We start from the raw sequence: 23,983 nt of genomic DNA, 5'->3' as shown, positions 1-23,983 counted from the left end.
AATGTCTTCACTCAGAGGGTGGTGAATCTTTGGAATTCTCTATCCCAGAGGACTGTGGAGGCTCAGTCGTTGAGTATATCCAAGACAGAGAGCGATAGATTTTTGAATATTAAGGGAATCAAGGGATATGGGGAAAGGGGAATTGAGGTAGAAGATCAGCCATGATCTTATTGAATGGCAGAGCAGGCTCGACGGGTCAAATGGCCTACTCCTGCTCCTATTTCTTGTGTTCTTATATTCTTATGTTGGTTGGGGATTCTAGGACTAGAGGACATAGTCTAAAAATTAGAGCCAGACCTTTCAGGAGTAAAGTTAGGAAACACTTCTACACACAAAGGGTGGTAGAAGTTTGGAACTCTCTTCCGCAAATGGTATTTGATGCGAGATCAATTGTTAATTTTAACTCTGAGATTGATAGATTTCGGTTTAACCAAAGGTATTAAGGAATATGGGCCAAAGGCGGGTACATGGAGTTAGGTGACATATCAGCCATAATCTCATTGAATGGCGGAACAGGCTCAAAGGGCTGAATGGCCGACTCCTGTTCCTGTGGTCAACTTTCAAATTCTGTTTTAACACACTGAGTCCAGAAATTGCTGTCGGTAATATTATTGCATTCGTATGATATACCCCTGCCTGTTACTCTAAATTGAGCCTTAACCCATTTATAATAAACTCTTTCCATTAACACGGCCGACGGTACAATGCCATCAGAATGCATTTAGCGTTTCTCCATCAGTGTCACGGCAGCAACTTCCAGCCTCTTTCGCTTTCTTCACCTTGTCAAAAAGGTTTTATTTTCTTGAAAAAAAATTATTATACACCGCAAAGTTTTTTTAAAAAAAAATCATCTGCTCTAAAATAATAATCTGGAGGAGCAGGTTTAGGGAACTGGAATTTGTGTTGTCGGCTGAAGCTAACTTATTGCCTGCAGTCTAGGGTTTGCAGCCTATTATGTTTTTAATGATTATGAATGTCACTCCTCATATTTCCCTGCGGACGCTGGCTGTTCCAATATAGATGGTTGCTGGCTATCCCATTGGTCATTACCAAGGTAACAAAGGGGTTTCCAGCACGATTATGTAAACAATCTGAAACCAGCTTTCAAAGTTACAGAACATTACTAGATGCTGCAACTCACCCATGGTCTTCCCTTCAAACCTATGTCCCTACTTCTCTCTGTAACCTCCTCCAGCTCACAGTCTTCATCACACAGTACAACACTATGCTATGCTCCACACAAGCCTCCTCCCACCCAGCTTCATCACTATGGGTACGGTAGCATAGTGGTTATGTTACTCGATTAGCAATCCCGAGGCCTGGACGAATGATTTGGAGACTAAGGCCAGAATTTTGCCGGCGCTCAGGGGGCGGGTTTGGAGGCGGGACATCCGGCAAAATCGTAAATATTGACAGCGGGTCGGGAAACCCGCCTCCAAACAATCGTCCCAGGTCTCGGGTCCCCGATTTGCGCGTGGACCCGGCACATAGTGGCGGGAAGAGGATTATAACCACTTAACTGCTTGTTAACAGGTAGTTAACGGGCAGTTAACAGGCTTTTTCCAATTTTGACACTTCTACTACAGGCTTCCCGACGTCCAGACACCATGCCAGGTAAGTGTGGCGTGTTGTGAGTCTGCTGTAATGTTTATGCATTGATGACAGCTGCAGAAGTGGTGTGAATGATCCAGTAGTGCACTGGTGAGTTTCAGAGGTAAGAAAATGTTGGGAATTTCATTTTTAATGCATTTAGACTTTTCTGTAAGCAACAAGTTTTGAATTGTATGTGTAGTCCCACCTCATTGGGAGAACCAGTGACAGATCGCTTCTGTAACCTCACCTGCAGCTGCCATCTGTTCTAGCCTAAGGGGGGAGTCACTGGAGAGCCTGGGTGCAAGAGCTCACCTGTGCACAGTGATTGTCAGTGTTTGCAGCACCTCAATGCTGTCAATCACTGAAAAATCAAATGTCAAAAAAAATTGTGCGTGGTCCCTTTAAGAAAACTGGCAGATGACACGTCATCAAATGATGTCATCTGACACCAGCTTCCTCTTAATTGGCCGGCAAGCCTGCAGGGCGGGCTTAACAAGGCCAATTGACGTAAAATTACGTCTGTGGGCCGGATGTAGTTGGGGGCGGGACTGGAAGCCGGAAGGCAGCTGACCCACTCCCAAGCCGCCTCGAAGCATAAAATCACGGCCTTTAATTTCAAATCCCACCACGGCAGCTGGGGAATTTGAATTCAGTTAATTAAACTGATTAATTAAAATAAATCTGGAATTTAATAAAAAGCTGGGATCAGTGATGGTGACCATGAAACTATCGGATTGTCGTAAAAACCCAACAGGAACCTGGAATTCATCTGAGGGAAAAGCAAAGGAATGGGACTCTGTAAAATCGGTTCCTGAGAGGGGGCTAAGGACCAAATGGCCTCTTCCTGTGCTAAAATTCCTATTTTCTAAAAAATATAGAGAGAGACCGACTAAGAAGGAGAGATACTGTGGCCCCAATTTTAACTCCAGGTGAATTCCCCACTCAGGCCTGAGTTAAAATTACAGTCAGGTCTCAATGATGCCATCAGGGCGCAGCATGCGTAGCAGGGTAGATAAAGGGGAACCAGTGGATGTAGTATATTTGGATTTCCAAAAGGCATTCGATAAGGTGCCACATAAAAGATTATTACACAAGATTAGGGCTCATGGGGTAATATATTAGCATGGATAGAGGATTGGTTAACGGACAGAAAATAGAGAGTAGGGATAAACGGATCATTTTCAGGTTGACAGGCTGTAACTAATGGGGTGCAGCAAGGATCAGTGTTGGGGCCTCAGTTATTTACAATCTATATTAATGACCTAGATGGAAGGACTGAGTGTAATGTATCCAAGTTTGCTGATAATACAAAGCTAGGTGGGACAGTAAGCTGTGAGGAGGACAGTCTGCAAAGGGATATAGATAGACTAAGTGAGTGGCAGATGGAGTATAATGTAGGGAAATGTGAGGTTATTCACTTTGGTAGGAAGAATAGAAAAACAGAATATTTTTTAAATGGTGAGAAACTTTCAAATGTTGGTGTTCAGAGAGATTTGGGTGTCCTCGTGTAAGAAACACAGAAAGCTAGCATGCAGGTACAGCAAGCAATAAGGAAGGCAAATGGCATGTTGGCCTTTATTGCAAGGGGGTTGGAGTATAAGAGTAAGGAAGTCTTGCTACAATTGTACAGGGCCTTGGTGAGACCACACCTGGAGTACTGTGCACAGTTCTGGTCTCCTTATCTAAGGAAGGATATACTTGCCTTGGGGCGGTGCAATGAAGGTTCACTAGATTGATTCCTGGGATGAGAGGGCTGTCCTACGATGAGAGATTGTGTAGAATGGGCCAATACTCTCTGGAGTTTAGAAGAATGAGAGGTGATCTCATTGAAACATACAAGATTCTGAAGGGGATTGACAGGGTAGATGCTGAGAGGTTGTTTCCCCTGGCTGGAGTGTCTAGAACTAGGGGGCATAGTCTCAGGATAAGGGGTCGGCCATTTAAGACCGAGATGAGGAGAAATGTCTTCACTCAGAGGGTTGTGAATCTTTGGAATTCTCTACACCAGCGGGATTTGGATACTGAGTCTTTGACTATATTCAAGGCTGAGATCGATAGATTTTTGGTCTCTAGGGGAATCAAGGGATATGGGGATCGGGCAGGAAAGTGGAGTTGATGTCGATGATCAGCCATGATCTTATTGAATGGCGGAGCAGGCTCGAGGGGCCGTATGACCTACTCCTGCTCTTAATTCTTATTTTCTTATGTAAAGAAGGACCCTGTTGGCTCGGGGCGCGTGTCCTTGCTGCCTGCTCAGGAGAGCATGTTAAAATTGCAGATGTTGTGATCATGGCAGCTTTCGGACAGGTAAGAACCAGGCCGATTGTAACTGCCCACCCGCCAGGTTTCTACTGAGCGAGTTGGGTTAAAAACGCCCCCTGTTATTTGGTTTTTCGCCTCTCCCAGGAGATCACATGGGTTCGGGTGGGATGTAGAGTGATAGTAGATTTGAGGTTAGGATCAGATCAGCCATGATCTTATTGAATGGTGGAGCAGGCTCGAGGGGCCGATTGGCCTACTCCTGCTCCTAGTTCTTATGTTCTTATGTTCTTATGAGAATGGAGGCTAACAGATAACAAGGGTAAAGTGAGAATAAGAAAAGCTAAGAGGTGGGTGAGATGGGCAGTGGTGGTGAAGAGACAGATTTATTTGGTTGTCTGACCCACTGTACCACAGTCTGAAAGTTCTGAAGACACACAGCAGGTCATCAATCAGAAGAGGAAAGAGAAAAGATATGTTGGTATTTCAGTTTGAGATGCTTCATCAGAGTTCTGACAAAAAGTCCCTCAACCTGAAACATTAACCTGTCTTTCTCTTCTTAGAGCTGTGCATTTCCAGAATTTTCCATTTCATTTCAGCATTTGCAGTTTTTCCCTTTTTACTTCAATGGTTTGATTGGAGCAGAAACAGCAAAATAATCCCATCAAACAGTGCCAACACCCTCCAGCTTAAATCTCCAAATGCAGAATGAATATGGATTTTTTTTTAACTAGTCAACCACAGCTTGGGATTTCCTCTCTTTGTTGATTTAATCATTCATAAGATGTGGGCGTTGCTGGCAAGTCCAGCATTTATTGCCCATCCCTAATTGCCCTTGAGAAAGTGGTGGTGAGCCACCTTTTTGAACCGCTGCAGTCCATGTGGTGAAGGTGCTCCCACAGTGCTGTTGGGGAGGGAGTTCCAGGATTTTGACCCAGTGATGATGACGGATCGGCCGATATACTTCCAAGTCAGGAAGGTGTGTGACTTGGAGTGGAACTTGGAGGTGGTGGTGTTCCCATGAGCCTGTTGCCCTTGTCCGTCTAGGTGGTAGAGGTCACAGGTTTGGGAGGTGCTGTTGGAGAAGCCTTGGCCAGTTGCTGCAGTGCATCTTGTAGATGGTACACACTACAGCCATGGTACGCTAGTGGTGGAGCGAGCGAATATTTAAGGTGGCGGATGGGGTGCCGACCTTGGCAATATTATCCGATACGAGACTCCCAAAACAAGCGCTCTATTCGGAGCTCCAGCACGGCAAGAGAGCCCCAGGTGGGCAGAGGAAACGCTTCAAGGACACCCTCAAAGCCTCCTTGAAAAAGTGTAACATCCCCACCGACACCTGGGAATCCCTGGCCCAAGACCGCACAAAGTGGAGGAGAAGCATCCGGGAAGGCGCCGAACACCTCGAGTCTCTTCGCCGGGAGCAAGCGGAAGCCAAGCGCAGGCAGCGCAAGGAGCGCACGTCAACCCAAGCACCCCACCCACCCGCCCCTTCAACCACCGTCTGCCCCACCTGTGACAGAGACTGTAGGTCCCGCATTGGACTCATCAGTCACCTGCGAACTCATTTTTAATGTGGAAGCAAGTCATCCTCGGTTCCGAGGGACTGCCTAAGAAGAGATTATCCTCCAAGTGCTTAATGTGCTCATAATAAATTCTTCCCTCTGCATAGGAATCATCGAATCATTCAGCCCATCATGCCTATGCTGGCTCTTTGAAAGAGCTATCCAATTAGTCCCACTCTCCTGCCGTTTCCCTATAGCCCTGCATATTGTTTTCCTTCAAGTATTTATCCAATTCCCTTTGGAAAGTTACCATTGAATCTGCTTCCACCGCCCTTTCAGGCAGTGCATTTCAGATCATCACAAATCGCTGCAGAAAAAAAATTCTCCTCATCCCCTCTCTGGTTGTTTTGTCAGTTACCTTAAATCTGTGTCCTCTGGTTACCAACCCTAATGCCAGTGGAAACAGTTTCTCCTTATTATTTACTCTATCAAATTTTAGACTGGTTAATGCCTCTGTTAAACTGGCAGAGAGGGCGGTACAAGTCCACTAAGTGGTCACACAATAACATTGCTAAGAGAAACTTATAGCCTCGTTGTGACAGACGTAAGCAAAGCCTTGCGTCTTGTTATAAAATATTTTATATACTTTAATGAGTCCGGCTCACTGAGATTTTTAAATTGGAAGACATGACCGCTGTTTCTGAAAAGATGTCCTTTGTCTTTTGTCGCAAAGCAAATATATAATAATTGTCTGACCTTCGGACTCATAGGCGAGCATGCTACCAACTGAGCCATGGCCAACATCTTGCTAACCAAGTTGTAGATCCCTTGAATAACTGAAGGGTGATGAGAATTATACTTGTAGATTCCAGAGACAGGTGTGAAATAAGGCAAGTTTACAGGTGTAGCTTTTATTACGTCCGTGAATGATTGAGACACGGACAGCAGGAGTTGAACAAAACACATCTTTACTGATGGAAGTCAATAGTGAAACTGAAAACAACAGAGGCTCACTAGCGCCTTTTATACAGGGGTGGTCACTGCCGGTACTGCAGTCTGAGACCAGTTATTCTCTTAAAGGTACATACACAACAATTCCTCCCCTTTTAGATGAACAGTACATAACATTCATTTAACAAATAAATGATAACTAATTACAATCACAATTACGGTTGCTAGATACATTGGTTAAGTTTAAGCAATTATAAGTTCAGTCTTTGAGGAGGCTTCCTGATTCTGTCTGGATAACGCCTCTTTGGGGGATCAGGTTCTTCTGGCAATGTTGAGTCGGGATCAATGTCGTTGTTTGGTTCATCTGCTTCCAATATTACCGGTTCTGCGGTAGCTGCAATTGGAACGTCGATTTCATTACCAGGTGTATCAGATTGTGGTGTGGAGTTGACGTTTTCTAGTGACTCTAGAATCTGGTCAGCATGGCGTCTTACAATGCTCTCCCCAACGTCCACGGTATACATGAGAGGTCCTTGCCGTGTACAAATCGTTCCTGGCTGCCATTTCTCAGTGCAGTAGTCCCGGGCCAAAACTGGTTGACCTATCTTAAAAGTCCTGGTCGGCCTTTCATTCATATTCTGAAACTGCCTGTTCTCCACATCTCTTCGGACGTTTGGCTTAACCAAATCCAAGCGGCATCGTAGTCTTCGATTGAAGAACATCATGGTTGGAGTTTGGTTGGTAACCGCATGTGTCGCATTCCGGTAGGCAAACAAAAAGTTGTCCACCTTGTGTTGTAGGGGTATATCTTCATTACACATTGCCTTGATAGCCTTCTTGAATGTTTGGACAAACCTCTCGGCCAATCCATTAGTGGCTGGATGATATGGGGCAGATGTGTAATGCTTAACACCATTGTTCTTTAAGAACCCCTGGAACTCTTCAGACACAAACTGTGGTCCATTGTCAGAGCAAATCTGTTCAGGCAGCCCATTCCTGGCGAATATGGTTCGTAAAACTGTGATAGTTATTCCGTGGTGGTTGAGGACATTTTTATTACCTCTGGCCACTTTGAATGTGCATCCACCGCAATTAAAAACATCGAGTCCATGAAGGGACCAGCAAAATCAATGTGCACCCTTTGCCATGGAGATGAGGGCCACTCCCATGGATGCAGAGGAGCTTGTGGTGGGGCGTTTTGGACCTTCTGGCATCCTGCACAGCTCTTGGTCATCTCTTCGATTTCTCTATCGATTCCCGGCCACCACACAAACGCTCTGGCTAAGTTCTTCATTTTTACCACACCCAGATGACCCTCATGAAGCTCATTGAGCACTCTATCCGTCAACTTAGGTGGAATTACTACTCTGGATCCACACATCAAGGTTCCTCTGCACACTGACAGCTGTTCTCTTCTCGGCGAGAATGCTGGCAGCAGTGGTTCGCCATGTGCTGGCCATCCCTTCACCGTTAAATCATAGACCCGTGATAGTGTCGGGTCATTCCGTGTTTCCTTTTCTATGTTTGCATTTGTCACAGGGAGACATTCGACTATGGTCGAGTGGAATAACTCCATTGGATCCACTGCAAGGTCTTCTTCTTCCACCGTCGGCAACGGTAGGCGTGACAATCCATCAGCATTTCCATGCTGTTTAGTTCCTTTGTACTCGATGTCATAATGGTGTGCCCCTAGGAAAAGAGACCACCTCTGCAGCCGTTGTGCTGTCATTATCGGTACGCCCTTCTGAGGGTTAAAAATGGAGACAAGAGGTTGATGATCGGTTAGTAGGGTAAATTTTTGACCGTGCAGGTAGTGATTGAACTTCTTCACCCCCCACACTAGGCTGAGGGCCTCTCTGTCAATCTGGGCGTAGTTACGCTCGGCAGAAGTCAACGAGCGTGACGCAAAAGCTATCGGCCTCTCCAAACCATCAAGGAATTTATGTGACAGTACCGCCCCAATGCCGTAGGGAGACGCATCACACGCCAGTCTGATTGGCAGTGCTGGGTTGTAGTGAGCCAATACTTCCCTTGAAGTGATTAAGTCCTTACTCTTCTGAAAGGCCCGCTTACAATCATCGCTCCATTTCCATGCTACCCCCGTTCGTAGCAGGGCGTTCAGTGGGTGCAGAATTGTCGACAAATTCGGCAAAAACTTATGGTAGTAATTCACCAATCCGAGGAATGACCTCAGTTGCGACACATTTCAGGCGCTGGGGCCTTAACAACTGCTTCGATTTTGTCAGGGGACTTATGTAACCCCTCTTCATCAATCACGTGGCCACAATACGATATCTGTTTCTTAAAAAATTCGCACTTGGGGCGGTTGGCTCGCAGCCCATGTTCCCGTAGTCTAGTGAGCACCTGTTCTAGGTTGTTAAGGTGTTCACTGTCATCTTCACCTGTCACAAGGATGTCGTCCAAGTAACACTGAGTCCCCGGAATCCCTTGCAGGACTTGTTCCATCGCTCTTTGCCATATCGCCGGAGCCGATGCTACTCCGAATACCAATCGATGATACTGGTAAAGACCTTTGTGAGTGTTTATCGTGAGATACTTCCTAGAGGACTCTTCAACCTCCATCTGCAAATATGCTTGTGCTAGGTCAATTTTTGTAAAACGCTTCCCTCCAGACAGTGAGGCGAAGATGTCTTCTATCCTTGGAAGAGGATATTGTACTGTGTGAAGGACTGGGTTCACCGTCACCTTGAAATCCCCACAGATGCGAATCTTCCTTGGCTCCCCGGACTTATTGCTTAACGTTTTCTTCATGACAGGAATGATGGGTGTCGCCCACTCGCTCCAGTCGACCTTAGATAACACGCCTGCCTTCTCCAGATTCTCCAGCTCTGCCTCGACGGCTGGGCGAATTGCATATGGTACCGGTCTTGCTTTGAAAAACTTGGGAACTGCATTCTCTTCTATTTTTATCGAGGCGGTTACGCATTTAAGCGTGCCCAGTTCTTGTTGAAATACCTCTTTGGCGTTAGCTAAGATTGTTGACAATCGTCCAGGAGTGACGTCTTCATTTTTTTTACCGTCCACCGTCATTGCATGAATGGAGTGCCAATCTAAGTTTATCTTCCTGATCCATTCCCGTCCCAATAACGGTGGTCCACCATTTGGCAGTATGTAGAGATACAATTTCCGTATTTTCTTGCCGTTGTATTCGACAGGCACCCTTATTTTTCCTCTGGGGTATACTTTTTGCCCCGTATACGTCGTCAAGACGATGGATGTCTCTCTCAAGGGTATGTGTGAAAATAGCCGCTCGTAGTCTCGTTGATTCATGATGGTTAGCGCTGATCCTGTATCCAATTCCATTTTAACTTGGGACCCTGCTATCGTGAGGGTGACCCAAATGGTTCGGTGATCCTCTTTTGCGATTACATTGTGAAGTTTGAGACAGCTTAGTCTCCTGTTCCCGGATTCACTATCGCTCATCTGGTCTTCGGAACTACTGTCCGTCATCTTTTGTACTTTCTTGTACGGTTCCTTAGTAGCCTTTTTGTTGTCGCTGGTCTTCTTCCCAGACCTGCAAACTCGTGCAATGTGTCCCATCTTCCCGCATTGCCTGCATATTTTGTCTTTGGACCAGCAGTCCTTCTGGTCATGGTTAGTTCTGCCGCAGCGATAACATTTTGCAAATCCCCGTGTCATTTCGTGGGTGCCGTATTCCTGTGGTTTATGTTGAATTTCTGCAGCTCCCCTGGCTGCTGCTTCATACGATACTGCCACGCTGAAAGCCTTATCTAGCGTCAGCTCTTTCTCTGAGAGTAACTTCTTCTGTGTTCCTTCACTCAGGAGTCCACAGACAAATTTGTCCCGTAGGGTATCTGCCAGTCCTGCTCCGAACTGGCAGTGCTTTGATAGCTTGCGTAGTTCCGTAAGATACTCAGCATTGCTCTCATCTTTATGCTGAGTTCTCCTGTGGAATTTAAATCTTTCTGCTATCAACAGCGGTGCAGGGTTTAGGTGTTCCTCTAGGACAGCAACAATTTCGTTAAAACTCTTCGCCTTCGGTTTGGCTGGAGTAATCAGGTCCCGCAATAGGCCGTACGTTCTAGCGCCCATTAAGTTTAGCAATATCGATGCCTTTTTCTCCTCCGCTATTTTGTTTGCCTCGAAATATACCTCGACTCTTTCCACATATGTGGTCCAGTCCTCTATTGTATTATCAAAAGCAGTGATACAGCCAGTCTTTGGCATCTTGCAAATCTAAAATGGCGCCTCCCGCGCTTTGCCTTCTTCCCCGCTGATTAAGATGGCACCTCCCGCGCTTTGCCTTCTTCCCCGCTGTTGTTAGCGCTGCTTTCCGCAGTTCCCATTGCAACCTGCAGCTCCTCGCGGTTTCTTGCGCGTTTAATATTTCTTTTTTTTTTATTATCTTCCCATCGTGGAACAACCCTGTGGGACTCTTGCCTCCCTCTTCACGGGTCTATACGCAGCCCGGCTTCGTAGCACCGGCCGTGCCCTGTGTGCTCCACCCTCTCTCTCTCTTCTTCCCGACAACGCTGCTCGGCCCCGTTGCAAACCACCCGCTCGAATTCGCGACCGCCGCAACCCAGGAAGGATCAGTGCACTACCTGCCATCAGCCCGATTAGCTGAAGCACCGTCGACAGGAACCAGGCCCCGCTTCCGACAGCTTCTCCAGCAATCTTCAACTCCGCAACACAGGGCGGATGCCCACGGTCGACGCCCGCTTCTACTGCCTCTTACTTTCTTTTCTTTCTGGCCTCGACCTCTGCTCACTTCGCTGTAGGAATGGATCCCAGGAGGTGGTGCAGACTGTAGGTAGGTTCGTATCTGCTCGTCGCCAGTATTACGTCCGTGAATGATTGAGACACAGACAGCAGGAGTTGAACAAAACACGTCTTTACTGATGGAAGTCAATAGTGAAACTGAAAACAACAGAGGCTCACTAGCGCCTTTTATACAGGGGTGGTCACCGCCGGTACTGCAGTCTGAGACCAGTTATTCTCTTAAAGGTACATACACAACAGCTTTTAGCTGAGCCATCAAAAAGAAGGTTTGCATTACAGAAATCTGGCTGGGTGAATAATGCATCAGAATGAACAATTCCTGGGTAACAGGGATGATGCACATCACTCAGGAGATATTTGCATTCCATGTTAATGAGCACCAATGCAAATGATGGTTGTTCGTGCCTTATTAATCTGGAATTCAAACCTCTCCTGCCGCTGAGTCTTAGATCTGGTTTGATTGACGACTCTGTACTGGACTCCTTTCAGGCTTTTTAAAATGTTTTAATTTTTTTTAAATTTGTTTTATGGGATCAGGGCGTCGCTGGCAATGCCAGCATTTATTGCCCATCCCTAGTTGCCCTTGAGAAGGTGGTGGTGCGCCACCTTCTTGAACCGCTGCAGTCCGTGTGGTGATGGTACTCCCACACAGTGTTGTTAGGGAGGGAGTTCCAGGATTTTGACCCAGCGACGATGAAGGATCGGCGATATACTTCTAAGTCAGGATGGTGTGTGTGACTTGGGGGAGGAACTTGGAGGTGGTGGTGTTCCCATGCGCCTGCTGCCCTTGTCCTTCTAGGTGGAAGAGGTGGCGGGTTTGGGAGGTGCTGCCGAAGAAGCCTTGGCGAGTTGCTGCAGTGCATCTTGTAGACGGTACACACTGCAGCCACGGTGCGCGATGGTGGTGGAGGGAGTGAATGTTTAAGGTGGTGGATGGGGCGCCAATCAAGCGGGCTGCTTTGTCCTGTGTGTAATACGGCCGGCTTTAGGCAGTATCTTTAGTTTGCTTGTTTCAACTGCTTATTTCTACATTGTAGAAGAGAATCTGGAATCCACAGAGCTAAGCACCTGTGTTACATCATCCAGTTTTGAGTGAAATAGCTGGGTAGCTCTTTTTCGGCGGGCACAGGCACGATGGTCCGAATGGTCTCCTTCTGTGCCATAAATTTCTGTGATTCTATGAAAAGAATTTCAGTTGCTATTATTTGGGTCTCAAAAATTAGATTTACACACTGGTAAAATCTGAGTAATCGACTAGTCATTGCTGAATTTTCTTGCTTCTGTATAAATTTACTTCTTAAAATAAATGTATTTTTTGTAGTTTAGCCTAAAAACTGTATGGGATGTTCTTCTACCTATCAGAGTGATCGGGAGCGGATGCAGTGGGCATTTTGTACATCTTTTCAGTATGTAACTTGAAAGAAGGGTCATTATTATTCCTGCCGCATTCTGTACATCAGATTATAAACCTCAGTTCAGAGGCGAGTAAGGGCTGATGTTGGAAACTATCCTGTTACTGCGAAAATCAAATAATGAGCATTGGGAGAAGTCTGAATTTTAACACTTATACCTTTCCAAACACAATGCACCTCATCATTCGTGAAAGATGCTTTTATTTTTTTTTAAAACCAAGAAGAAACACTGTGCTTTCCATCAAACAGTACTCGTTCAAAAGCTGCAGGAGATTCTCCCATCCTGAATCTGTTATCTGTCAGTACTGAAATCCGTAATGAAATAAAAGTACACTGTTCCTGTCAGAAGTGATCACTTTATTCTTAGCTTAAAAAAAAAATTTCCCCGCAGAGAGCTTATTGTTAACATTCCCACTTTTCAATCTGCCCCAGAGCAGGCTAATTCATTTTGATGGTTTCAGCAGATCTCAAGCAGAAAAGGGTATCTTTGAGAAAAGGCTTTATATACATTGAATGAAATAGCTTCATACTTTAACATTACCTTCACGGAACCACTGCTCATGGGCAGATGAATGCACAGTCAGTGAAGTGGTGACAATTAAACTTTAAAAAAAATCTGGATATTCATACCATGACTTCTCACATTATTGAAAAGCGCTGAATTCACTTATTGAGGTAACAATGCGCGTCATCAAACTATCAGCTTCATTGAAGTTGGGCAGTGGACTGCTAGTGTGGAAATGCATTACATGCTTGTATAAAAGCTCCCATTTCAGTTAATTTTCTTTCCATCTTGATTTATCCCAGCTCTCTCCAGGGTGTCAGCAGTTGGCTCACTCGGTAACGGTCTCGCCTCCGAGTCACGAGGCCGTGGGTTCATGGTCCCACTCCAGGGGCCTGAGCACAGACTCCAGGCCGACGCTCCCAGTGCAGCGCTCCCTCAGCACTTTTCGGGTGAGGCGTTAAACCGAGGCCCCCGGCTGCCCTCTCAGGTGGACGTAAAAGATCCCATGGCACGATTTAGAAGGAAGAGCAGGGGTGTTATCCCCGGTGTCCTGGCCAACATGAATCCTTCAACCACCACACAAAAACAGATTATTTGGTCATTATCACACTGCTATTTGTGGGACCTTGCTGTGCACAAATGGGGCTGCTGTATTTCCTACGATACAACAGTGACTACGCTTCATAAGAACATAAGAAATAGGAGCAGGAGTAGGCCCTACGGCCCCTCGGGCCTGCTCCGCCATTCAATAGGATCATGGCTGATCCGAATCTAGACTCACGTCCACTTCCCTGCCCTCTCCCCGTAACCCCTAATTCCCTTATCTGCTAGGAAACTGTCTATCTCCATTTTTAATTTATTTACTGTCGCAGCTTCCACAGCTCTCTGAGGTAGCAAATTCCATAGATTTACTACCCTCTGAGTGAAGAAGTTTCTCCTCATTTCAGTTTTGAAAGGGCAGCCCCTTATTCTAAGATTATGCCCCCTAGTTCTAATCTCACCCATCAGTGGAAACATCCTCACCGCATCCACCCGATCAAGCCCCCTCACAATCTTATATGTTTCGATAAGATCGCCTCTCATTCTTCTGAACTCCAATGAGTAGAGTCCCAACCTACTCAACCTTTCCTCATACGTCAACCCCCTCATCTCTGGAATCAACCGAGTGAACCTTCTCTGAACCGCCTCGAGAGCAAGTATATCTTTTCTTAAATATGGAAACCAAAACTGCACGCAGTATTCCAGGTGTGGCCTCACCAATACCCTGTATAACTGCAGCAAGACTTCCCTGTTTTTATACTCCATCCCCCTTGCAATAAAAGCCAAGATTCCATTGGCCTTCCTGATCACCTGCTGCACCTGCATACTAACTTTTTGTGTTTCATGCACCAGGACCCCCAGATCCCTTTGTACTGTAGCACTTTGCAGTTTCTCTCCATTTAGACAATAACTTGCTCTTTGATTTTTTCTGCCAAAGTGCATAACCTCACACTTTCCAACATTATATTGCATCTGCCAAATCTCTGCCCACTCACTTAGCCTGTCTATGTCCTTTTGCAGGTTTTTTATGTCCTCCTCACTCACTGTTTTCCCTCCCATCTTTGTATCATCGGCAAACTTGGATATGTTGCACTCGGTCCCTTCCTCCAAATCGTTAATATAGATTGTAAAGAGTTGGGGTCCCAGCACTGACCCCTGCGAAACACCACTAGTTACTGATTGCCAGCCCGAGAACGAACCATTTATCCCAACTCTTTGTTTTCTGTTAGATAGCCAATCTTCCACCCATGCCAGTATATTACCCCCAATCCCGTGATTTTTTAATCTTGATCAGTAATCTTTTGTGTGGAACCTTGTCAAATGCCTTTTGGAAGTCCAAATACACCACATCCACTGGTTCCCCTTTATCCACCCTGTATGTTAAATCCTCAAAGAATTCGAGCAAATTTGTCAAACATGACTTCCCCTTCATAAAACCATGCTGACTCTGTCCTATTAAATTATGTTTATCCAAATGCTCTGTTACTGTTTCCTTAATAATGGACTCCAACATTTTGCCAACCACAGATGTTAGGCTAACTGGTCTATAGTTTCCAGCTTTTTGTCTACTTCCCTTCTTAAATAAGGGTGTTACATTAGCAGTTTTCCAATCTGCTGGGACCTTTCCTGAGTCCAGGGAGTTCTGGAAAATGATCACCAATGCATCCACAATCCCTACCGCCACTTCTCTCAAGACCCTAGGATGTAGGCCATCAGGTCCGGGGGATTTATCCACCTTAAGTCCCATTATTTTACTGAGTACCATCTCCTTAGTGATTTTAATCGTGTTAAGCTCCTCCACCCCCCCCCCATTGCCCCCTGTTTGTCCAGTGTTGGGATATTTTTAGTGTCCTCTACTGTAAAGAATGATACAAAATATTTGTTCAGCGTCTTTGCCATCTCCATGTTCCCCACCACTAGTTTCCCAGTCCCATCCTCTAAGGGACCAATGTTCACTTTAGCCACCCTTTTTCTTTTTATATAGCTGTAGAAACTCTTGCTATTTGTTTTTATATTTTTTGCTAGTTTCCTTTCATAATCTATCTTCCCTTTCTTAATTAATCTTTTAGTTATTGTTTGCTAGCTTTTAAATGCTTCCCAATCTTCTATCCTCCCACTAGATTTGGCTAATTTATATGCCCTTGTTTTCAGTCGAATACTATCCTTTATTACTTTACTAAGCCATGGATGGCTGTCTTTTCTTTTACTCCCCTTTTTCCTCAGTGGAATTTATTTATCTTGAAAGATGTGAAATATCTCCTTGAATGTAGACCACTGCTCTTGTACCGTCTTACACTTTAATCTGTTTTCCCAGTCCACTTTAATCAATTCTACTCTCATACCTTCATAGTCTCCTTTATTTAAACTTAGTACGCTGGTTTGAGATCCAACTCTCTCACCCTCAAACTGAATTTGGAACTCAACCATATTATGGTCACTCATTCCAAGGGGATCCTTTATTAGGACATTTTTTATTAATCCTGTCTCATTACACAGGACCAGATCTAAGATTGCCTGCCCCCTGGTTGGTTCAGTTACATACTGCTCAAGGAACCCGTCCCTAATACACTCTATGAACTCTTCCTCAAGGCTGCCATGCCCAATTTGATTAGTCCAGTCAATATGAAAGTTAAAATCCCCCATGATTATAGCTGTTCCCTTATTACAAGCCCCAACTATTTCCTGATTTATACTCCGACCAACAGAGTTGCAACTGTTAGGAGGCCTATAGACTACACCCACTAGTGACTTTTTCCCCGTTTTATTCCTTATCTCCACCCAAACTGTTTCACTATCCTGATCCTTTGACCCAATATCATTTCTGACTATTGCAGTGATTCCATCCTTGACTAACATAGCAACCCCACCTCCCTTTCCTTCCTGTCTGTCCTTCCTAATTGTCAAATACCCTTGTATGTTTAGTTCCCATTCATGATTATCTTGCAGCCATGTTTCCGTAATGGCCACCAGATCATACCCAAGTGTAGTTATTTGCACTGTCAACTCGTCAATTTTGTTACGAATGCTGCGTGCATTCAGATAAAGAACTTTCAAATATGTTTTCTGACAATTTATTCCTGCTTTTACCCCTTTTACTACTTTACCTTTATCATTATACATTCTGTCCCTTCCTGACACACTCTGGTTTTTAATTCCCCCACTGCTACCTTGCTCTATTGCCTTCTCCGCTGTCATTTTTATTTTTCGCTCTCTTAAAACCTCCCCCCCACTAATTAGTTTAAAGCCCTCTCTACAGCCCTAGTTATTCAATTCGCCAGAATTCTAGTCCCAGCACTGGCCAAGTGAAGTCCGTCCCAACGGAAAAAGCTCTCGCCCGTCCCAGTACTGATGCCAGTATCCCAGGAAGCAAAACCCATTTCTCCCACACCAGTCTTTGAGCCACGCATTTAACTCTCTAATTTTATTTACCCTAGCCAAATTTGCACGTGGCTCAGGTAGTAGTCCAGAGATTATTACCCTTGTGGTTCTGCTTTTTAATTTGGCCCCTAGCTGCTCAAACTCCCTCAGCAGAACCTCCTTCCTTGTCCCATCTATGTCATTGGTACCAACATGGACCACGACAACTGGATCCTCCCCCTCCCACTCCAAGTTTCTCTCCAGCCCAGAGGTATTTCATTGGCTGTGAAGCACTTTGGGGCATCTAGAGATTGTAAAAGGTGCTGTGGAAATGCAAGATATTTTCTTTCTCCTGAAGGTGCTAGGTATGAGAGATAAAGTAGTTTATGAACTATGACTGTCTAACACATTGGTGCTTCACTTCTTGAAGCAGGGTTTCAATGCAGCCTAGGGTAATGGGATGAATGCCTCAAATCTCCTGTGTGTTTGGGTCACGTGAAATAAAGCTTTGGGTATTCTTACCCCAGTTCGGCACAGGTATCTACCTGACAAAGTGGAAAACCGCCCAGGTATGTCCGGTCCACAAAAAGCAGGACAAATCGAATCTGGCCAATTACCGTCCAATCAGTCAACTCTGAATCACCAGCAAAGTGATGGAAGGTGTCGTCGACAGTGCTATCAAGTAGCACTTACTCACCAATAACCTGCTCACAGATGCTCAGTTTGGGTTCCGCCAGGACCACTCATATCCAACCTTGGTCCAAACACAAAAGAGTTGAATTCTAGAGGTGAGGAGTGAGTGACTGCCCTTGACATCAAGGCAGCAGCTGATCAAGTGTGGCATCAAGGAGCCCTAGTAAAATTGATGTCAATGAGAATCAGGGGGATAACTCTCCACTGCTGGATTCATACCTAGCACAAAGAAAGATGATTGTGGTTGTTGGAGGCCAATCATCACAGCCCCAGGACATCATTGTAGGAGTTCCTCAGGGCAGTGTCCTAGGCCCAACCATCTTCAGCTGCTTTATCAATGACCTTCCCTCCATCATGAGGTCAGAAGTGGGGATGTTCGCTGACGATTGCACAGTGTTCAGTTCCATTCGCAACTCCTCAGATAATGAAGTCGCCCATGCCTGTATGCAACAAGACCTGGACAACATTCAGGCTTGGGCTGATAAATGGCAGGTACCATTTGTGCCACACAAGTGCAAGGCAATGACCATCCCCAACAAGAGAAATTCTAACCACCTTCCCTTAACATCCAATGGAATTACCATCGCTGAATCGCCCATCATCAACATCGCGGGGGTCACCATTGACCAGAAACGTAACTGGAACAGCCACATAAATACTGTGGCAACAAGAGCAGGTCAGAGGCTGGGTATTCTGTGGCGAGTGTCTCACCTCCTGACTCCCCAAAGCCTTTCCACCATCTACAAAGCACAAGTCAGGAGTGTGATGGAATACTTTTCACCTGCCTGGACGACTGCAGCTCCAACAACACTCAAGAAGTTCGACACCATCCAGGACAAAGCAGCCTGCTTGCTTGACATCCCATCCACCACCTTAAACATTCACTCCCTCCACCACCGGCGTACCGTGGCTGCAGTGTGTACCATCTACAAGATGCACTGCAGCAACGCACCAAGGTTTCTTCGGCAGCACCTCCCGAACCTACGAACTCTACCACCTAGAAGGACAAGGGCAGCAGGCGCATGGGAACAGCACCACCTCCAAATACCCTCCAAGTCATACACCATCTTGACGTGAAAATATATCACCGTTCCTTCATCGTCGCTGGGTCAAAAACCTGGAACTCCCTCCGTAACAACACTGTGGGAGTACCTTTACTGCACGGACTGCAGCGGTTCAAGAAGGTGGCTCACCACCACCTTCTCAAGGGCAATTAGGAAGTCTGCTCTACCTTTCAATAAGATCATGGCTGATCTTCTACCTCAATTCCACTTTCCCGCCCTATCCCCATATCGCTTGACTCCCTTAGATTCCAAAAATCTATCGAGCTCAGTCTTGAAATACTCAACGACTCAGCATCCACAGCCCTCTGGGGTAGAGAATTGCAAAGCTTCACAACCCTCTAAGTGAAGAAATTTCTCCTCATCTCAGACTTAAATTGCCGACCCCTTTACCCTGAGACTATGACCCCTTGTTCGAGATTCTATCGCTGGGGGAAACAACCTCTCAGCAGCTACCCTGTCAAGCCCCCTAAGAATTTTACACATTTCAATGAGATCACCTCTCATTCTTCTAAACTCACGAGAATATAGGCTCATTCTACTCAATAAATGCAAGTTTGTCCTTTTTTTTGATGAGCCTGACGGTCTTTTCCCGCTCTTATTTTTGTATGTACATTTGTAAGATTGGTTCCGTGGGGTTTTGGGCATGTAAGCAATGTCATGTTTGTTTGATTGGGCTAACCAAATTAGTAACAATACTGTGGAGGAGGAATTCCTAGAGTGTGTACGGGATGGTTTCCTGGACCAATATGTCGAGGAACCAACTAGAGGTCAGGCCATCTTAGACTGGGTGTTATGTAATGAGAAAAGATTGATTAGCAATCTTGTTGTGCGAGGCCCCTTGGGGAGGAGCGATCATAATATGATAGAATTCTTCATTAAGATGGAAAGTGAAGTAGTTGACTCAGGGACTAGGGTCCTGAATTTAAATAAAGGAAACTATGATGGTATGAGGCGCGAGTTGGCTGGATGGATTGGAAAATGTTACTTAAAGGGTTGACGGTGGATAGGCAATGGCAAATATTTAAAGATCGCATGGATGAACTACAGAATTTGTTCATCCCCGTCTGGCATAAAAATAAAACAAAAAAGGTGGCACAGCCGTGGCTAACAAGTGAAAATAGGGATAGCATAAGATCCAAGGAGAGTATATATAAATTGGCCAGAAAAAGCGGCAAACCTGAGGATTGGGAGCAGTTTAGGATTCAGCAAAGGAGGTCAAAAGGATTAATTATGAGGGGAAAATAGAGTATGAGAGTAAGCTTGCTGGGAACATAAAAACTGACTGTAAAAGCTTCTATAGATATGTGAAGAGAAAAAGATTGGTGAAGTCAAATGTAGGTCCCTTGCAGTCAGAATCAGGGGAATTTATAATGGGGAACAAAGAAATGGCTGACCAATTAAATACATATTTTGGTTCTGTCTTTACAAAGGAGGACACAAATAACCTCCCAGAGATGTTGGGGAACATAGGGTCTAGTGAGAGGGAGGAACTGAATGAAATCAGTATTTGTAAGGAAATGGTATTAGGGAAATTGATGGGATTGAATGCCGATATATCCCCAGGGCCTGATAATCTACATCCTAGGGTACTTAAGGAAGTGGTCCTAGAAATAGTAGATGCATTGCTGGTCTTCTTCCAAAATTCTAGACTCTGGCACAGTTCCCATGGGTTGGAAGGTAGCTAATGTAACACCACTATTTAAAAAAGGTGGTAGAGAGAAAATGGGGAATTATATCCTGACATCGGTAGTAGGGAAAATGCTAGAGTCCATTATAAAAGATGTAATAGCAGAGCACTTGTAAAACAGTGACAGGATCGGACAAAGTCAACATGGATTTACAAAAGGTAAATCGTGCTTGACTAATCTACTGGAATTTTTTGAGGATGTAACTGGTAGAATAGATAAGGGAGAACCAGTAGATGTGGTGTATTTGGACTTTCAGAAGGCTTTCGATAAGGTCCCGCATAAGAGATTAGCGTGCAAAGTGGGGGTAAGGTACTGACTTGGATAGAGAATTGGTTGGCAGACAGGAAGCAAAGAGTTGGAATAAACGGACCTTTTTCCGAGTGGCAGCCAGTGACTAGTGGGGTCAGGGATCGGTGCTAGGACCCCAGCTATTCACAATATATATTAATGATCTAGACGAGGGAACTAGATGTAATATCTCCAAGTTTGCAGACGACACAAAGCTGGGTGGGCATGTGTCCTGTGTGGAGGATGCAGAGAAACTCCAGTATGATTTGGACAGGTTGGGTGATTGGGCAGATGCATGGCAAATGCAGTATAATGTGGATAAATGCGAGGTTATCCACTTTGGTGGCAAAAACAGGAAGGCAGATTTTTATCTGAATGGCAATAGATTGGGAGAAGGAGAAGTGCAACGAGACCTGGGTGTCCTTGTGCACCAGTCGCTGAAGGTAAGCATGCAGGTGCAGCAGGCGGTTAAGAAGGCAAATGGTATGTTGGCCTTCATAGCGAGAGGTTTCGAGTACAGGAGCAAGGATGTCTTGCTGCAGTTGTACAGGACCTTGGTGAGAGACCACACCTTGAATATTGTGTGCAGTTTTGGTCGCCTTATCTGAGGAAGGATGTTCTTGCCATGGAGGGAGTGCAGCGAAGATTCACCAGACTGATACCTGGGATGGCAGGAATGACATATGAAGAGAGATTGGGTCGATGAGGCTTATATTCGCTAGAGTTTAGAAGAATGAGAGGGGATCTCATTGAAACTTATAAAATTCTAACAGGACTAGACAGACTAGATGCAGGAAGGATGTTCCCGATGGCGGGGGAGTCCAGAACCAGGGGTCACAGTCTAAGGATAAGGGGTAAGCCAATTAGGACAGAGATGAGGAGGAATTTCTTCACCCAGAGAGTGGTGAACCTATGGAATTCTCTACCACAGAAGGCAGTTGAGTCCAATTCATTTAATATAATCATGAAGGAGTTAGATATATTTCTTAAGGCTAAAGGGATCAAGGGATATGGGGAGAAAGCAGGGATAGGGTACTGAATTTGGATGATCAGCCATGATCTCATTAAATGGCATAGCAGGCTCGAGGGGCCGAATGGCCTACTCCTGCTCCTACCTTCTATGTTTCTATGTTTCTATCCCACAGTGTAACTTGAAGCTCATAAACTTCTCCATGGTCGAATGCCCTGACCTAACTCGCACCCGAAGAATGGTCACTTTGGTACGACAGGCTATCCAGTACCTGTGGAGCTGTATCCCTTAGCACCAGGTGAACAAAGCAGTGGAAGAGGAAGAGGGTAAACATCACACAGCTTTACAACCAACAGGAGTAAGCACTTTAAGAAACTGTTCATCAAACACCAGGAGGCACTCAAGACCAGTACAGGTGTAATACGTTTCCGAATAGTTATAATAAATATTATTTTCTATCAGTGGCAGTTATTTAACACAGAAAATCTGTTCCAATCCCATAAGTAACACTGCAATAAAAAAAATTTAATCAACTCCTAGCCGAGAAGGTATTGCACCAAACATGAGATTCTTCCTTTTCGAATAATTTTTAAGCAAATACAATTGGCTGTGTGTCAGCTGTGGCTCAGTGGGCAGCACCCTTGCCTGAGAGTCAGGTTGTGAGTTCATAGTCCCACTCCCGAGACAACACAGAGTGCTACACTGTCGGACGTTAAACCAAGGTGCCGTCTGCTCTCTCAGGTGGACGTAAAAGATCCCACGGCACTATTTCGAAGATGTCTTGCTGCAGTTGTACAGGGCCTTGGTGAGACCACATCTTGAGTATTGTGTGCAGTTTTGGTCGCCTTATCTGAGGAAGGATGTTCTTGCCATGGAAGGAGTTCAGTGAAGATTCACCAGGCTGACACCTGGGATGGCAGGAATGACGTATGAGGAGAGATTGAATCGATTGGGCTTGTACTCGCTGGAGTTTAGAAGAATGAGACAGGATCTCATCGAAACTTATAAAATTCTAACAGGACTAAACAGACTAGATGCTGGAAGGATGTTCCCGATGGCCGGGGAGTCCAGAACCAGGGGTCACAGTCTAAGGATAAGGGGTAAGCCATTTAGGACAGAAATGAGGAGGAATTTCTTCACCCAGAGAGTGGTGAACCTGTGGAATTCTCTACCACAGAAGGCAGTAGAGGCCAATACATTAAATATATTCAAGAAGGAGTTGGATATATTTCTTAAGGCTAAAGGGATCAAGGGGTATGGGGAGAAAGCAGGGACCGGGTACTGAATTTGGATGATCAGCCATGATCGCATTGAATGGCGGAGCAGGCTCGAGGGGCCGAATGGCCTACTCCTGCTCCTATCTTCTATGTTAAGAGCAGGGGGAGTTCTCCCCGGTGTCCTGGGGCCAATATTCATCCCTCAATCAACATCACTAAAACAGATTTATCTAGTCATTATCACATTGTGAAAGGTGTATAAAGGCAAGATTTTATTTTTTTTAAATCTTGGCCAAACAGAGTGGCTTTACCAGTCAAAGTTGCAAATGCCTTGACCAAATTAGTTCGAGTCAGTGCTGGTATCAATGATTGCAGTGATGCTGAAGCTGTGGTGTCAAATCTCCCTTGAGATTTACTCCACTACATTTGTACACACCAGGGTAGGTATTGTTAAACAGCTTACATTTTACTGCATACTTCTGAACATAAAAGTATTATCTATCAGTAATTCTATCAACAGCTATCTGCAGTGAAGTGAAGATTAAGTTCTTGGGAGATACAGAAAATTAGAATGCAAAGGAAACATTTATTGAGTGAATTCTGCTACAGTCACAACAGAAGCTTTGCAATTTAGTAGCTGGTGTTCAAGGAGCAATCTGGTAAATCGGTAGGGTTACCACCTTTTGGCATGTTCAAGACTGGACTGTGGAAGAACACTTTTTTGCTTTTGTTCCCCAATTTTCTCCATTTCTTCAGTAGCTCAAGGACGTAAGATCGTCACTGAAAGAACGGAGGCTGAGGTTTTTCTTTTATTCATTCATGGGATGTGGGCGTCGCTGGCAAGGCCAGCGTTTATTGCCCATCCCTAGTTGCCCTTGAGAAGGTGGTGGGTGAGCCGCCTTCTTGAACCGCTGCAGTCCGTGTGGTGAAGGTGCTCCCACAGTGCTGTTAGGGAGCGAGCTCCAGGATTTTGACTCAGCGACGATGAAGGAATGGCGATATATGTCCAAGCCAGGATGGTGTGTGGCTTGGAGGGGTTAGGAGAAACCTTTTCTACACAAAGGACTATTAGGACATGAATTGCCCTGCCACAGACACTGCTGGAAGCATTTAAAAGGGAAGTGACGAAATATTTGAAAAGGATAAATTATAAACGTTATGGAGAAAGGGATGGGAA

At 45.2% G+C, this 23,983-nt stretch overlaps 1 protein-coding gene and 1 long non-coding RNA gene across 2 annotated transcripts in view; one reads left to right on the top strand and one right to left on the bottom strand.

Annotated features, from left to right (window-relative positions):
• Positions 1-23,983, bottom strand: part of LOC147123754 (dedicator of cytokinesis protein 2-like) — a 1,461,504-nt gene that overhangs the window by 1,286,719 nt on the left and 150,802 nt on the right. The window lies entirely within an intron of this gene.
• On the top strand, positions 1,407-22,337 carry LOC147123755 (uncharacterized). The gene is made up of 3 exons (XR_015075011.1): positions 1,407-1,614; positions 3,806-3,900; positions 21,765-22,337. It is a non-coding gene; the product is annotated as an uncharacterized LOC147123755 (long non-coding RNA).

The sequence above is a fragment of the Somniosus microcephalus genome, chromosome 2, assembly GCF_052327205.1.
Source record: "Somniosus microcephalus isolate GS21.2 chromosome 2, FLI_Smic_1.0, whole genome shotgun sequence".
NCBI classification, from domain to species: Eukaryota; Metazoa; Chordata; class Chondrichthyes; order Squaliformes; family Somniosidae; genus Somniosus; species Somniosus microcephalus.
The sequence above is the reverse complement of the archived record's forward strand: the minus strand, read 5'-3'. Positions and strand labels throughout refer to the sequence as shown.